Genomic DNA, 16,233 nt, shown 5'->3' with positions numbered 1-16,233 from the left:
CTGGATTGTTTCGTGGTTGGGGTCTGGATTGTCTTCCTGTGTACATGGGGACTGTAAGTGGATTCATTGCCATCCTGCAAAGAAAGAAGCGCTCCTGAACCCATCCACCCGACTGCACCATTTTAGGAACAACTGGTAGGACTATCTTTACATTCCCATTCAACGTGTGGATCTCTGGACTATCTATCTTCATCATTACATTTCATCCATTGCCGTTTTTCATGGACTTTACTGTGTGTGTTTTGTTGGTGCTTTGTTGTATTTAATGTATAATTGCCATAAGGGGAACAGGGGTGGTATTGTTGTTTTCATTTGTTTTCATTACATTCTATATTTGCTGTTTAATTACTGGTTTGCTTTTTTTTGTCTCTGTTTGTGATTGCGTGCGGGTCGGGTCAAAGCTGGGTGCATCCCTGGAATCTCCACCATAAAAATAAATAAATCACCATCTTCTTGACGGTGTGAATCTTAGCGGCACCGGACCGCTACAGCATTATACATTTCTCCTTGCTGGTGATTGACTGCTGTCCTGTGACGCATCTCCAGCTGAGTGTTCTCGTGTTTTCCATTTTGTTCTTCTTTATCCTTAAACTGCCGCAACCAACTACAGTAATTTCCCAGTGCCATTTGCCAGCATGCAGGAGCCGAGGATATTTGGAGATGTACGTTCATTGAATGCCGCAACCGGCTATTATCGGTTCCCAGTGCAATTTACCAGCACGCCGGAGATGATCAGTCAGTGCCGTACATTCATTGAGCAGCCAGCTCATGACCACTGCCAGCCCCTGCATCACTGCTGCCTCACTGTCTCCGGGATTCAGCCGCTGCACTAGAGTAGCCTGCAAGTTCTATAAAGTTGATTCAGTTCATCTGGACATAGTTCTTTTGCAGGGAAATATGTTGCATCACTCATCCAAGTGACTTCCTCAGTCTCAGTTGACTGCAGGTTTCTCCAACCTTATAAACCGTACCTTTGCATAATGACCGAAACTAGCACCATTGACTAACAATGGGCCATGTGATCAATGATATGCAAATTGTCCATTGATCAATGGCCATGAGTACCATTCACAGAGAGTTGGGGAATGGCTGCAATCACAGCATTGTAAGATGGTGAAAGATGTACTCTTAGGCCCCCTCCTTGGTTCAGAGATGGTTGTTCCTTTTTCACGTAAATGGCCTCCTTGACTCCTCGCTCAAACCAGGGTTCCTCCCTGTCTAGGATATGCACATCTTCATCACTGAAAGAGTGACCACTGTCCTGTAGGTGTAAATAGACTGCGAAGTCCTGGCCTGACGAGGTAGCTCTTCTGTGTTATGCCATCCGCTTCGCCAGTGGTTGTTTGGTTTCCCCGATGTATAATTCACAGCAATCCTCTTGGCACTTAACTGCGTAAACTATATTACTCTATCTGTGCAGGGGTACCCGGTCCTTGGGGTGGACCAATTTTTGCTGTACCATGTTTTGGGGTTTGAAAGCCACCAAGACCTGGCGTTTTGAAAAAATGTGTCTTAGTTGTTCCGATACTCCTGACACATAAGGGATCACCAAAGGTTTTTGCTTAGGCAGCGGTTGTCCTTCCCCTCTCCTGGATTGCTTAGAGCATTCTTTAGGTGTCCTCCCTGCTTTGACAAAAGTCCAGCTGGGATAACCACATTTTCTCAGGGCCTTTCAGATATGATGTTCTTCTGCTTCCCTCGCTGCTGTGCCTGTGGGTATGGTGTTTGCTCTGTGTTGTAGAGTCCTGATGGCACCTATTTTGTGCTCTAGTGGATGGAGTCAAACCTTAAATGCAGATCTGTATGCGTTGGTTTATGGTACACATCAACTTTCAAATGTCCCCCATTGCTGATGTAAATTTCACAATCTAAGAAAGCTAACCTGTCACGTTTCATGTCCTCCCTGGTGAACTGGATGTGTTTGTCCAGTGAGTTGATGTGGTCAGTGAATTGTGGTACCTCCTGAGATTTGATTTTCACCCAGGTGTCGTCCACATACCTGAACCAAGTATCAGCGTTTACCTCTCTGTGCTAGTTCAAGCGCAGTTGGCTTGGTGGCGTCATTTGCACCTTGTATATATTGCTCCAGTAGTTTTTTAAATAGTTTTTACAGTTCATTAGCAGTGTGTAAAATGATCTTTCATGCTCTTTGCATGAAAAAAATGTGTTTCATTTAAAATTTAACTTTTTCTTTGTGAATTGTGACATTTACTTAAAAAGTGCAGCAAAAAAGTATTTGGCGTCCAGGGATGCATTAACCCCCAAGTATGTGGCAGTTTAAGGGTTAAAGCCCCACCGAAATGCCCTGCACCTTCTAAGGCTTCTGGCAATGAAAATGCGCTTGCATGAATTACAGTACATATAGGGTAACATCGGTATTTTACGTTCTAGCACTGCGGGTGACATATCAGTACAGTACTGTACAGTATACGGGTTTACCTTTACATTCTTTTTTTTAGGTAATGTATTAAGCTGAGGTTGAAATGAAATTAAAGTGTTTTTGGGGGCATATTTAGGGTTTAAACTATAAAAATATGCTATTTTTAAACCACATCCATAAGACACGGTTTTTCACAATTTGCGGGTGCTCTAGGAATGTAACCCCTGCAAATTTTGGGGATGTACTCTACTACTGTTCCTGTCCTGTTTTTCACTTTAGTGATAGGGCCTTTGAGGGTTTTGTACCATGTGCTGTTTCTCTATCTTTTTTCCCTCCCTGTCACTGCTCACAACTAGATGATTCAGTTGCATATTTATAAATATTTTTGTATTGATGTGCCATATTGAGTTTAGTTGTAAGGCATCTAATTCATTTGTATGATTGTAAGATGACGTTAAATGAATTGTCAGAGGAAGTGTTGATTGTTTTCCAACTGCTGGTAGCTCTCCACTTAACTATACATTATAACAAGTCAAAGTGTTCTGTCATGATTGTTAAATAACCATTCAATTGTGTGACCATAGATATTGAACAAATGTGGTCTTTCTAGATATTTTGTCTTTTACCCACCAGCATTGAAAGAGCATGAAAAAAATGCCTTAAGACTTATCAACTGCTTAAATTAAGATGAATTAGTAGAGAAATGTATGTTTTATGTTAGAACATTCATATGATAAAACATTTTCATATGCCTGCTTTTGTATAAGTTGCAATTTCAGGATTTAACAGTATTACATTCTCAAATAAAATGCTGTAGATATGAATGGTCTGTGCCACAGCTTTCTACAATGTGCTATAATTTGTCATCACTAGAAACATGATTTGACTCGACCCAATTTATCCATCACAACAGGTGCAGTAAAAATATTCAACACATAATGCCTTGCCTGATCTGACACTTCATCAGAAATGACAGCAGCTGTCTTCTTATCCAGCACTTCCTTCAGTTTCTGCATACATTTTGAGGTAAACATCCTTCAATTGGAAACCACTTGGGATTACATCACCATGTTTACTTGTTTATTCGGAAATTCTTTACTTAGAGGATGGTCTGTGTAGACACTGCAATATTTGCCCCTACATTCATGTTATCTCATGCGTCAGGAAAAATAAAATAACCATACCTCGTATTCCACTGTTATTGCCTTGAATACTGAGGTTAATGTTTTGCAATTGTTGCTTTTGGAATACTTAAACTAATGGACCACTATTGGCCTGTGATACTTACTGGTCTTGGTGCCTTTTAAAATAATACTGGACTGATCTTTGCATGCAGCCAATTCATTTCTTGCAAACAGTTCAATGCAGTTTAATCCCATTTACTTTGATTTTATCAGAATTTGTCTGTAACTGTAAACACTATGGGCACAATCTCTGCTTTGTTAAGAAAAATCTTTGTACCTGTTCTTGCACTGGTGTCTCCTTGTGAATATTTTCATTAATAAGCCCAATTGTATTTTTTATTGGGCAACAGTTCTCCTAAGCACTGGTCTTTTGGATAGTTAGGTTTTTTTTTTTTTTTTTTTTTTAACCACATCAGAAAATAAGACAGAGTGCCTAGATGACGGGATTGCCAAGGGTAAGAGTATAATGTATGTGGCACAGGGGAGGAAATTTCTCATTGAAAGGCAGTGTCAGATAATTTTGCAGTTGGGGGCGGTAAACGTTATTCACAAGACAAAATGCAAAAGTTGGGAGACACAAGAGAGAGGCAGTGGTGGGATGGCAAGATGTTATCTTTATTCCAGGATAGCTGATGCAAACTTCTTCTTCAAAAGAAAAATGGGGCTATGTTGGCCTGGCAGCAAACAATCAAAGAGAATGGCTCCTTTAGGAAGACAAGAGCAGAGTGTCCTTGTTCATTTTTGTGTGTGTGTGTGTGTAAAACAATTTTTTTTCATTTCCCTGTTATAGATCATTTGAAACTTCTAAACATAGGGAATGGTTCCTCATATGCATTTTGTAGTAATAATTTAGTTTTTGATTAATACCAATATTCCATTTAATTTTAAGTGTGTTACATTACCATTTTGCAGCTTCAGCAGTTTGTAACTGCGTTGCTAGGACTTGTGGTCAATGGTTCTAGAGGCACTACGTGCCATGTCACAATACTCCTCTTTATAACCTCACAGAGTACTCAGTATGGTGTCTGAGATTATGGATAGAATCCTTGAATGGTTGAAAAGCCAGAAAAGGTGCAGCAGGGTCTCCACTTCCTTTCACGACTGAGGAAGGCAAAATTATCTCCTCATCATTCTAACCACATTCTACAGGGTCACCACTGAGGGAGTCCTAACCAGCTGTATCATTGTCTAGTTTGAGGTCTCCAGTGTCTCTGAGGTCCTATTGCCCACAAAAGAAATGATCATTAGGACCTCTCTGCCTTAGATTATAGATATCTTTAGTTAGCATTGCATCCGTTAAGACTGCAGCATTGTGGAGAACCATTCTCACCCTTCCCATGGCCTCTTTGTCCCACTTTAATCTGCCAGAAGGTACCATACTATCCAAATCAGTTCTGCCAGGTTCTGCAACACTTTGTACGTCTTAGCTTTCAGACTCAGAACTCTGTGCTTCACTATTATTTATAAAATTATTTATTACTATCTATTTATTACCTATTAATTATGTATTTATTTATCTAATATATATATAATACAGTATATTATAGTTCTTTACTTGTCTTGCACTTGCCCTTTGTTTATGTATATGTTGCGCCACAGTTCTGGGGAACTTTACCATACCACTGTATGTTGCCATACTATGTATGGATGGTACAAAAATGAAAAACAAAAAAGCTTTGTGGTTAACAGCTCACAGCATTCCCTTTCTAAGCTTGGCTTACCTTTTAAGTTCTTGGTTTTGGTGACAACTCATCCTTTGGTTGATGGCTTCAGACAATTCTCATTCAGAATTCATTCATGGTGTTACTTTCTGGTTGCAAACAACGGCATTTCCGAATTTTAGAGACTGGCTCATGTCTCAGTCTGTCGATTACATGTGCATTTCCTGGACTGCTTAACATTATCCTCAGAGTTGCTTACTAACTCTGTTGTTAGAAGGCACTTAAAAAGCAGATGGATGTGCTCCATGCTGTGGTCTAGCCAAACCACTTTGAATACTCACGTTTGGAATAATACAGAGCTAATTTGGAAACATAGCCCTTTTAAGATGATATTGTGAGCTTTTTGGCGCAAGGACACTAATAGCAGGTAAAACGAGCTTTCGGCCAAAATGTCTGTAGCCAAGTAGAGCTGCCCCTTAGCCCAGAATTGATTCCAAAGTTTTAGCCAAGATGGGGTTTAAAGCTTCTTCTTGGCTGACAAAACACAAGCTTGGAATTGGGAGGAAATCTGAGGCAAAGGATCACAAACTTGAGCAAAAGGACATATTTGAGAAAGACTGTGTTATAAGTGGGTGACAGAAATATTACCTGTGATGGCACAGTTTTTTTGTTTTCATTCTATTTCCTTTGTATGATGACACTTTCTATTATAAAAGACTACCTTTAATGAGCCATGGTGCTAAATGATTTTATTTTAATATTAATGTGCAGTAGCTCTTAGACATTGTGCTGTTTTTGAAATATATAAGTTTGTTATGGCATTGTACAAATGTGTGAACATTTTTTTCACTTGGTTTCTTTATTTCCATGTGGAAGTTACTGATATAGCCATTTCACATAACAGTGAACAATTCTTCAAAGTTTATTTGCTAATTTATGAGTGACACAAATTTAAAATTAATTGACCCTTCATTTTTCAGCAGGCAGTTTCTGATTAATTTTTCGGTACAATGTTAATTATTTGTTAGGCGGCTCAGCAATGCACCACCATATTTCACTGGCTGCTGGTCTAGACAATATTATACCTGTTAATATTTATTTTTATGCTGTATGTTTCCCCATTTTTTTCTGCTGGACTATATTGAATTATGTCCACGAACATTAAAATTACAGTACAGATTGATAGTCACTATGTTGACTATTCATCAACAAGTCTGAACATTTTATGTACTTACTATGTGTAAAAAGCAAAGAACTGATTTTTTTTTCAACTAATTCTGACAAATACTCCATTGGTATAAAAAATACATAAAGCTCTTTTGTTGTAATGATTTATCTATTGATACTTTGCTAGGACACATCATCATCATCTTAGCGTTGAGTGTTTTGGATCTTTCAAACATCAGACACTCTCACCTACATTACCCAGCAACTTTGTACCTTAGCATCAATTTCCAATGGATTTCCTCACTGAATCCAGAGCCACCTGGAGGTGTTCTCTGTAGCCCCTGTGGCACTGTAGATGGCTCTTCTTCATCTTCTTCTTTCCTCTGTGATACTAGGTGCAGAGTATGCCCTCCAGAGAGACTGCCCTGTAAAACCTCTGCCACCTGTCTCCACAGGCATACACCACACTTTTCAGCCGTGTCTGCAGCAGGTGCTGACTAGGCCTCCATATGCTCCTCCCATGGCACAGTCAGCTCCAGCATGTACTTCCTGATACTAGAAGTATGTGCGGTTAGCAATATGCTGTGGAACTTAAGTTGCCTGACCATGTCTACGCACAGCTGCCAGACCTGTGCTCTGTGTAGCAGTCCTTATGGTGTTTTTTTTTGCCGTGGCTTCTCTCCAGGTCTAATGAAGTGGATGAATGGCCTTTGCAGTTTAGATCTTCAAAATGCAATGATGATCTCCAACATGATCTTAAGTACCTGGTCATGCCACTAAGGATATCAGCCTTCCCCCAAAGCCTTTGGACAGCAGGTCCCTATATCATGGCAGAGAAGGTAATCTAGATTCTACACCAAACCCCAGAAGTGCAGTTGGACATAATGTTGGGAAGACATGACATCATACACTGTCATGAACTTGATGCGATGTGGTTCTGCTTTTCAGAGGTCAGTCCACAAGATCTTTCTCTCCACAACATATTCCTATCTGGTCCAGGCACCTTGCTGCCTCATCCCTACTGCTCTGATAGATCCCTCCTCCTCGACTGCTGCACTCACCTTCTCTTGGACCAGTTGCTGCTGCGTCTCTCCTTGTGCCTTGTCATAACGAGGAGTTGAAAGGATTCCAAGTGCCTGTGCCACTGTTGTCTCCACTCTCCACTTCCTCCTGGTCTTAACTGCTAACCTGGCCCCAGAGACTTGTATTTGAGTATTCAGTTTGTAACTCGGATGTTTTTTCACAAAATCAATTGGGGCATAGAACTATTAATTTAGCCAAAAAAGTTAGTCTTTCTTGTGAAAAAAATCTAAAATGTCTTATCTGGAGTAAAAAGCACAACTGACAAAAGACAAGCAATCTTTTCTGATTCATCTGAATGCTGAAAAGAGAGCTTTCATGCTTGTGAGACACTGCAGTTCAAATAAGCTGCAGTAATTGTTTCAACAATAAATATTTATGTCACTCAATTTAAAGCCTATCAAGAGGAAACAGAAAATATAGAGGTAATCTCTTGCCTATTATATGTTTCCCTCCAAGGTGTCTATTTTGTTGAGCACAAGCAAACACAATTCTTTATTGATGCATTGTAAAATCAGCTGACCTACTAAAATTTATGGAAAGAGCAACTCATCTTGAAGAGGAAGTGTATTGATTTGAACGGACCACCAAAAGAAGTTATTCAATACACTGATTTGTTCAGGGATTGTGCACAATAAGCTCTGGAAATGAGGAATTCACTTCCAAATTATATAAACATTTCTCACAATTTAGAGTCATGCTCCTGTCCAATCTTGGGAAAGCATAGGAGAAATTACACAGGAAAGGACTAAGAAATTCAGATGCCCGTTTTTCTTTCCCCTTAGGAAGGAACCTGAAATCTCAAGCCTAGGACAAATCTTAAAGGAAACACAAGAAGCATTAAAGATCCAACCCAACTAGAAAGGACCACATTTTTTGGTTAGACCTTTGCCAGGTTGTGTAAAAAGAAATGGCTGCCTAAGGAGTGTCGCAAAAACCAGACATAATAGTCATAAAAAGGTTTGGGGCAGCCACCCGTATATTGGTATCCTGGCAGCAAAGTTGCAAAATGTATAACAGCACTGATGTGCACAAAACCCGAGTCCAAAACAGAACTGAGGGAATAGGGAAAAGGTGGAGGCTTTTAAAGGGGAAGACAGGAAGTGAGGTCAAAGAGGTCAGGCTCATAGTGGTCTTCAGCCATAGGCTCAAGCCCGGACGTGACATCACAGGGGCCGGAGCCAGCAAGGTCTTCTTCTGTAGGCTTGGACCCGTAAGTGACGTCAAGAGGGCCAGGTGAAACCTCCCGTGAATGGTCTGCAGGAAAGGGAGAAAAAGAGTCAGTGCACTCTGCCATATCCTGGTCTGGTTCGGAATTGCCCTTACTCAAGCCCTTTAGCTGCCTCCCATGCACACGTGTGTGACAGGAGTTAATGTCATGATTAACCACAAAATGGACAGGAAGTTTGATGAAAAGGCTCTTCTAGGCTCCATTAAAGAGAGTACCAACACTATCCATCCATCCATCCATTTTCCAACCCGCTAAATCCGAACACAGGGTCACGGGGGTCTGCTGGAGCCAATCTCAGCCAACACAGGGCACAAGGCAGGAACCAATCCCGGGCAGGGTGCCAACCCACCGCAGAACACTATCCATTATATTAGAAAACCTATACAAAGACGGTTTAATTAATATGAGATCACTAGTAATCATGGTGTCCAGACATTGATTGACTGAGTAATTGCTTATTTCAGATGGCTTTTGAATCAAGGTTTGACCCTGGGGCACAAGGTGCCAGGTAAGATGAACATTATTTTTATTGAACTGTCTGGAGTAAGAACAGGAAAAAGTACAAAATTGAGTTTCCATGTATTTTGGAAATGTAAATTTTGTTTACACAGTAATATATGCAGATTACATTTCAAAAAGGCAATCTGGAATATGATTCATAATTCTAACATTCTTCTTTGTCATTTCTTTTGTTTCCCCTGCAGCTCCCTCTGGCTACAAGGCAACACAGCATTTGGAGACATGTCAGTTAATTTTGTTCATTTTGATGCTTCATCATAGCTTCTGTAAGCCATACTTGATTTAGCAACCAATTCTGTGACCTCCTCCAAGCAAAAGAAATCCCTCAAAGCCAGAGCACAACTAATACTGGACTAATCTGCAACAAATCATCTGAGATCCTGCTGTCATAAGCTTAACCTTGACAAATGCTGAATTCTGAAGTTCATTTCTGAAATTTCAAGCACATGGACTTAATCTCTTGTGTTTTCTGTTCAAAATAAATTGCGTCAGACCAACAGCTTGAGGAGCTCAGCAAAAGCAATTAGACTGAAAAAGCCCTAATCTCACAATTTATTATGCTGCCTTTCTAAAATGATAAAATAAACATTCAGACAACAGTTTGAAAAACTCTTTGAAAACCCAGGAGAAAAAGTTATGTGTTTCCGACAGTGGTAAAGCAAATCACTAAAATGTTGGGGACTAAATGTAAAGTTATCGAAAGAAGATTAACAAAGAGTATTTTCCCAGCAAAAATGCACTGTTAAGCCATAGGAAAAAAATAAACGAAATTGGCATTGACATTCATATCACTGTTCCATTTGAATATACATACATTTTGGAAAAATGTTTGCAATGCATCTGTTCAGAAACCTGGAGTCTACTGCATCTCAATGGTCTTTTAATATTTGCACTGTCACTTTCGTTCAGGGCAATGATGTGCACAGTCACTTGCACAGATTACCCTCACAAGGCCATGCAAGTTTTGTCTAACAGGGGTCAATAACTCAAGAAAATTATTTTGCACTCATTTGTTACATCAAGGTTACTTGTCCCTGGGAAAATTGTTTCTTTTGTAGAATGAGAGAAAAAATCAACAATAATTAAAGAATACAGTAACTTATTGGTATGTTATTTATACAAATATAGATCTGAAAAGTTCACATTGTTTATGACAAGAAGTGTTAATGTAGTTAAAAATGAAATGTCATCATTAACAGATATTAAAATGATGACCCTGTTCAGGCAGACCTGTAGCAACTGCAAAAAAGCACTTTCATTTATTTATTTTTTTTGTAGGCAACAATGTTATTATTATTATAGATTGTTTCAGTTCTTTATTGGATTTTTTTTTTATTCCTTTCTAGATTATTATAATGCAAGTTATGTATTTAATTATAGCTTGCATTTGTGACATAAAGCTTTAATCAATGTACACACTTTGAATAATTTAATTATATTTCTACTTGTACAACTATACATAAATATATATATATCTATTTAAGGGTATTTTATAAGAGATTTTTCAAATATAAAAAGGATATTTTATTACTACAGAGCAGGAATAGCAAAAGAGCTGACTGAAAGTTGATTACTGTAACACAAAGCATAGCCCGTAATTCCATTATTATAAAAAAACAAAAAAAAGATAACAATTGCGGTTTTAATATTGCTCATTGTAAGAGAAGCATTTCCTTTATTTTTAATTCTGAAAATGAAGAAGGTTTCATGTTAGTTATATTTTTCAATTCAATTAAAGCTATGATTATGCATTTGTGGTATATGAAAGGCAATTTAATCATACTGAATTACATGCTTATTATTGCAGTTGAAATTTTTATTATTGCATTTTGTTTGAACCAGTGTGCTTGATATTAATATGTATTTCAATGTACAGTTGCAGTTTTTTCTAATTATAACATTCCTCATTATATTAATTGACTTTTGATAATCAAAATGAAACTTGTGTCTGATGCCTTAAAATCCCCTTTCCCTATCAGGCACAGCCCTGTAACTAAAAGTAAATAATAACAAGAAGTATAGTAAATGCTGTTGGCATCATATATTAATTTTATGATACTTTTAATTTCTATAATAAAAAACTTACATCTTATGATGTGGGATTTAATGCTTAAAAGCCTAGTTAACTTAACGCTGTCCTTGGTGTTTTGCTTAATTACTAGTGCTTATCTTTCAAAGCTGTCTCTTTCCATGCATCAGAAAGATAAGAAGAATGACTTTTTTTTGCATTGATACATTTATTAACCCAGCACAATAGCAAGCATGAGCATCTTTTTCAAACTGGTGAATTTTCAATTGCCCACTAGTTTTCTTGAGTTGACTGTAGCCGAATGTTATTCTTGCATCACAATTCAATGTTACCACTGTAACTACATGTTCGGATATTGTCCTCTTTGTCTTTATCATTTGTTGTTTATTATTTTATAGTTCCATAATCTTTCTTTGTATTTTTAATACATTAAAGCTGTTTTTTATTCCAAAATCAGTTCATGATTGCTGCTTATTTGACTTTCAAAACAGATCTTACAAGCAACTGAATTTTCAAACTATTTTACACTAATGTGTACCTTTCTGTGCAATTAAATCACTGATGTATGTCTAGCCAAAATATTCATTTAAAGAGTTCCAGCTACTTTGTATATCTACCTTCTGAAGCCACGTCTACTGTAAGCCATAATCTTACTTTTCAAGCAAGACTATCCACAGGAGGAGAATCTCAGTCCATCACAGGACACATTAACTCAATGTGAAGTGCCAGATTTGATTTAGGTGGATATCCATGAGAATGTGAGAAGAAACGTTAAGTACCTGGATAAAACACACATTAACATAAGGAGTGTGAATTCACAAATACAGAGCCCAAGCAAAAAAACAAACTCTTGTTCTTGAATATCCGAGGCACTTGCGCTAGTCAGTAGACCACCTTGAGTTGTTTTATTTACTACTAAACATATACTATGTTGATAGGTTAATTTACCATTCAGAGTTATTTCTTCTTTTTCCATGGTACTGCTGGGTTAGACTCCAGCCTTTTAACCTTAAAATTCTATCATCTACAGTAGTTTACTAAATCAATGGATAGACGAGTTCAGGCAATGAATGAATTAAAAGATTGCCAAGTGACAGTCTGAGACTGTGGGGACTAAATTAAAGAGAACCAATGAGCAGGTTAAAAAAGGGACCATAGAAGTCTATCTATCTGTCAATCTACAGTACTCCATAATATAACAACCTGATAGGTGAAGGACTCTGTGCTTCAATTACAAGGGCAAAATGCATTACTTGTGATGTGCTTATTCATCTACCTGTATAGTACTCCAAGCTTCACCAGTGTCAACAATTAAACTGTTATTATCTCGTCTCCGTCTCTCACTGTACTTTTTTCAATAGATAAATATATACTACTTTCCTTCCTTTCCTATATTACCTTGCATGTGTCTTGGTTGAAAAACTGGACAAACTTGACCTTTATATTGAAAAAAAAAATATATAAAATGCCTTCTTAATAATAATTATAATTTGTCAGTTAAAAAAATGGCAATACACTTTGCATTATGTTCAGTACCTCAACACTGGGTTTTTCCTTGCATCAGATTTTTTACGGGAAGGCTGAAAAGCATTCAATCCTTAGACCATCTGACCATGCAATGGAAATGAAATCAATAAAAATGTGGAATGTCAACCTCTAGGGGCCAACCCCATTAAATATTTGCAATAAATTTTGATGAGTTGGACAATCCACAAAATGACTAGAACTGACAGTTTAAATCAAATTTAGTGGAAGGCTACAGAACATCTGGATTCAATATGTCTTGACCATTGGATTGTAATTAAATGTTCACAAATGTATAGCAGCAAAAGGCACCTTGGAATGCTTCTGTAAAGGCTGGAAGCCCATATTTAGGGATTTAAACTGAAATATCTATGAGCCCTTAAAAGAGTCTTGCACGTATTACAATGCAGACAATTTGCACCCATCTAGACAATACTGAACGTATTCTTGCTAAAATGAAAGGTGGTCAAACTGAATATTGATTCTAAAGATCATATAATTGGTTAGGGTTGTTTTGCCTCTTTCTCTTTGGCTATAAATTCAATGGGAACTGAATACTGATTCAAAACACTATGGATTGTGGTCAAGAGTGCAATGCGTCTTTCACTTTGGATGCTCTAAATTCATTGTAAACACAACAGGGAAGTTAAGGATTTACAAGACAGATCAGTGTGCTCTGCATGTGGGGAGAATACTGTTAAGGAAGACAAAGTCACATTTACAAAAATAAGCACATCTGAAATTGTTGTGAAGAGGACTGAAGTATGATTTGGAGATAAGCAACAACAACAATTAATTTTTGTTTATCCCAAAATTACACAAGGAATTCCTCGATGAGCATCATCAGGCCCTGTTTCTTGACAACCCCCCCAGCCTTGACTCCCTAAGAAGACAAGAAAAAACTTGGAAGAAATCTTGGGAAAAGCAATTCAGAGAGAGACCCTGCTCCAGGTAGGTTGAATGCGCAACAGATGTCAAAAAATGGGGTAAATATAATACAGAACGCAAGTAATCCACTTCACAGAGCTAGATGGTCAGTCTATCGTTACCACCCCAGAAATACAATACAGTAGTACAATAGTAATAATACAAAGTACAAAGCAAAATGCAAGAATAGATGATATCACATGTGAGGAATCAGATTTATTGAGAGTCCTATAAACCTCCCCCAACAAGCTGCCTCCCCCCTACTGGCCACTCCTCAGGCGAGTCAGTGCTGGGCCAACCAATCTGATGAAAGGACCCTTCTACCTGATGATTCCAGTAATCCTTCATCAGAGACGACTTTTCCATAGGCAGGTAAACAACTTGGCAGTAGAGCAGTGGCACCAAGTAGAGAAACCAAGTAAGTGAGTGTTAGTAATAAATTATAAATATCATATTACTATTGTAATGTGGTATGCACAGCTAATCAGCAGCTCTAGTCTGGGTATGTTAAAGTGACATAGTGAGTATTCAGCAAGGATTGAAAAGATGAGACTGAAAGGGCACCTCTTATATTAGTAGCCAGGTCATTCCAAAGTTTTAGAACCCTGTAAATAAAGGCTTAATCTCCCACTGTTATTTTATTAATGCTTGGAATCATAAGCAGGATGTCATCTTGAGATCTTAATGTGCGCTCAGGTTTGCAAGTAATGATACAAGTAATGATAATGAAGTAAACGGGACATTGGTCATTTAAAGCTTTATACGTTACAGGTAGGGTTTTGAAATCTGCCCTAAACTTAACCGGGAGTCAGTGTAAGGATTTAAGAACTGGTGTTATGTGATCATATTTTCTTCTTCTTATAATAATTCTTGCAGCAGTTTTTTGAATTAACTGAAACCTATATAAAACAAAATGTGAACATCCAGTGAACACAGCAGTAGTCAATTCTGGTAGAAATAAATGCATTAATTAATTTTTCAGTATCAAGCATATTTAGAAAACACTTTAATTTTCCAACATTTTTATGATTGAAAAAATATGTTTTGGAATATTTTGCAATGTACTCTTTAAATGACATACTAGTGTCAAAGATAACTCCTAGATTGGGGGCTGAATCTATAAAATTAATGGTGATTCCAAATGAGTTAAATGATGACAAAATATTGTTGCGATCAGCATCATTCTCTCCAATAATTAACATCTCTGTTTTATCAGGGGCGGCACGGTGGCGCAGTGGGTAGCGCTGCTGCCTCGCAGTTGGGAGACCTGGGGACCTGGGTTCGATTCCCGGGTCCTCCCTGCTTGGAGTTTGCATGTTCTCCCCGTGTCTGCGTGGGTTTTCTCCGGGCGCTCCGGTTTCCTCACACATTCCAAAGACATGTAGGTTAGGTGGATTGGCGATTCTAAATTGGCCCTAGTGTGTGCTTGGTGTGTGGGTGTGTTTGTGTGTGTCCTGCGGTGGGTTGGCACCCTGCCTGGGATTGGTTCCTGCCTTGTGCCCTGTGATGGCTGGGATTGGCTCCAGCAGACCCCTGTGACCCTGTGTTTGGATTCAGCGGGTTGGAAAATGGATGGATGTTTTATCAGTGTTTAAAGACAAGTAGTTCTCATACATCTATTCATTTAATTCACTAACACATCTAATTAAGGACAACATTGGAGAAGCTAAAAGAGAGGTACAATTGGGTGTCATCTGCATAATAACGTAATGTTTTCTAATGATAGATCCTAGTGGAAGCATGTAAAGTGAAAACATTAAGGGTCCCAATACTGAACCTTGCGGGACACCATATCTCACTTCTGTGTATAATGATAGAGTACTGTCAGCACATTCTGTACGCACTGGAATCGATTTGATAAATAAATAAACCAGGCAAGGGTATTCTCTGTAAGTCCAATGTCACTTTATTCAAACAAATAATCTGCCCAACGCAAAAGGGATTTTCATACATATTTGTTGAAGAATGTGCTCACCTACCTATTATTCCAGAAGTTATACTTTCAGACTGTGGACCTCAATTTTTATCTTGCTTTTGAAGATACATTTACTGTATATACTCACAGATAAGTTCTCCCGCAGATAAGTCGGGACTTGATTTTATCATATAATTTCTGGTGTTTTATAATGTCGGTCGTATAAATCAAATGTGGAAAACTCATGCTATTGGTCCAAGACATTATGATATGCTAACGCACACCTGAGAGAGTAGCCATGGAGCACACTGCCTTTTTTTTCTATGCGGGTGTGGCAATGCGCTGTATCAGCGTGTGCTCCTAACCTCTTTCTCTTTCTCTCTATTGTGCCTACGTGACTACACAGTAATATCCAAACTATTCCGAAGCAACGTTTGCACTGATTTGTGTTTTTTGTATCTCTGATAAAACTGATGCGAGATTGGAGGCAAGAAGATGTAAAAGAAAAAATTTAAGTGTCGCATTTTTGAACGGGCATATAAGTCAGGGTTTGATTTTATGATCGATTTTTCAGGTTTCAAGACCCGACTTATATGTGAGCATATATAGTAACTGT

At 38.2% G+C, this 16,233-nt stretch overlaps 1 protein-coding gene across 3 annotated transcripts in view; it reads left to right on the top strand.

Moving 5' to 3' along the window:
* Positions 1–11,704, top strand: part of prr16 (proline rich 16) — a 674,479-nt gene extending 662,775 nt beyond the window's left edge. For all 3 annotated transcript variants that reach the window (XM_051929980.1, XM_051929981.1, XM_028805997.2), the window contains exon 3: positions 9,408–11,704. The gene's annotated coding sequence lies outside the window, so the exon portion shown is untranslated. The remainder of the gene's footprint in view (positions 1–9,407) is intronic.
* The last annotated feature ends 4,529 nt before the right edge of the window (positions 11,705–16,233 follow it).

The sequence above is a fragment of the Erpetoichthys calabaricus genome, chromosome 7, assembly GCF_900747795.2.
Source record: "Erpetoichthys calabaricus chromosome 7, fErpCal1.3, whole genome shotgun sequence".
Classification (NCBI taxonomy): Eukaryota; Metazoa; Chordata; class Cladistia; order Polypteriformes; family Polypteridae; genus Erpetoichthys; species Erpetoichthys calabaricus.
Note: the sequence above shows the minus strand (reverse complement) of the source record. Positions and strands in the feature narration are given on the sequence as shown.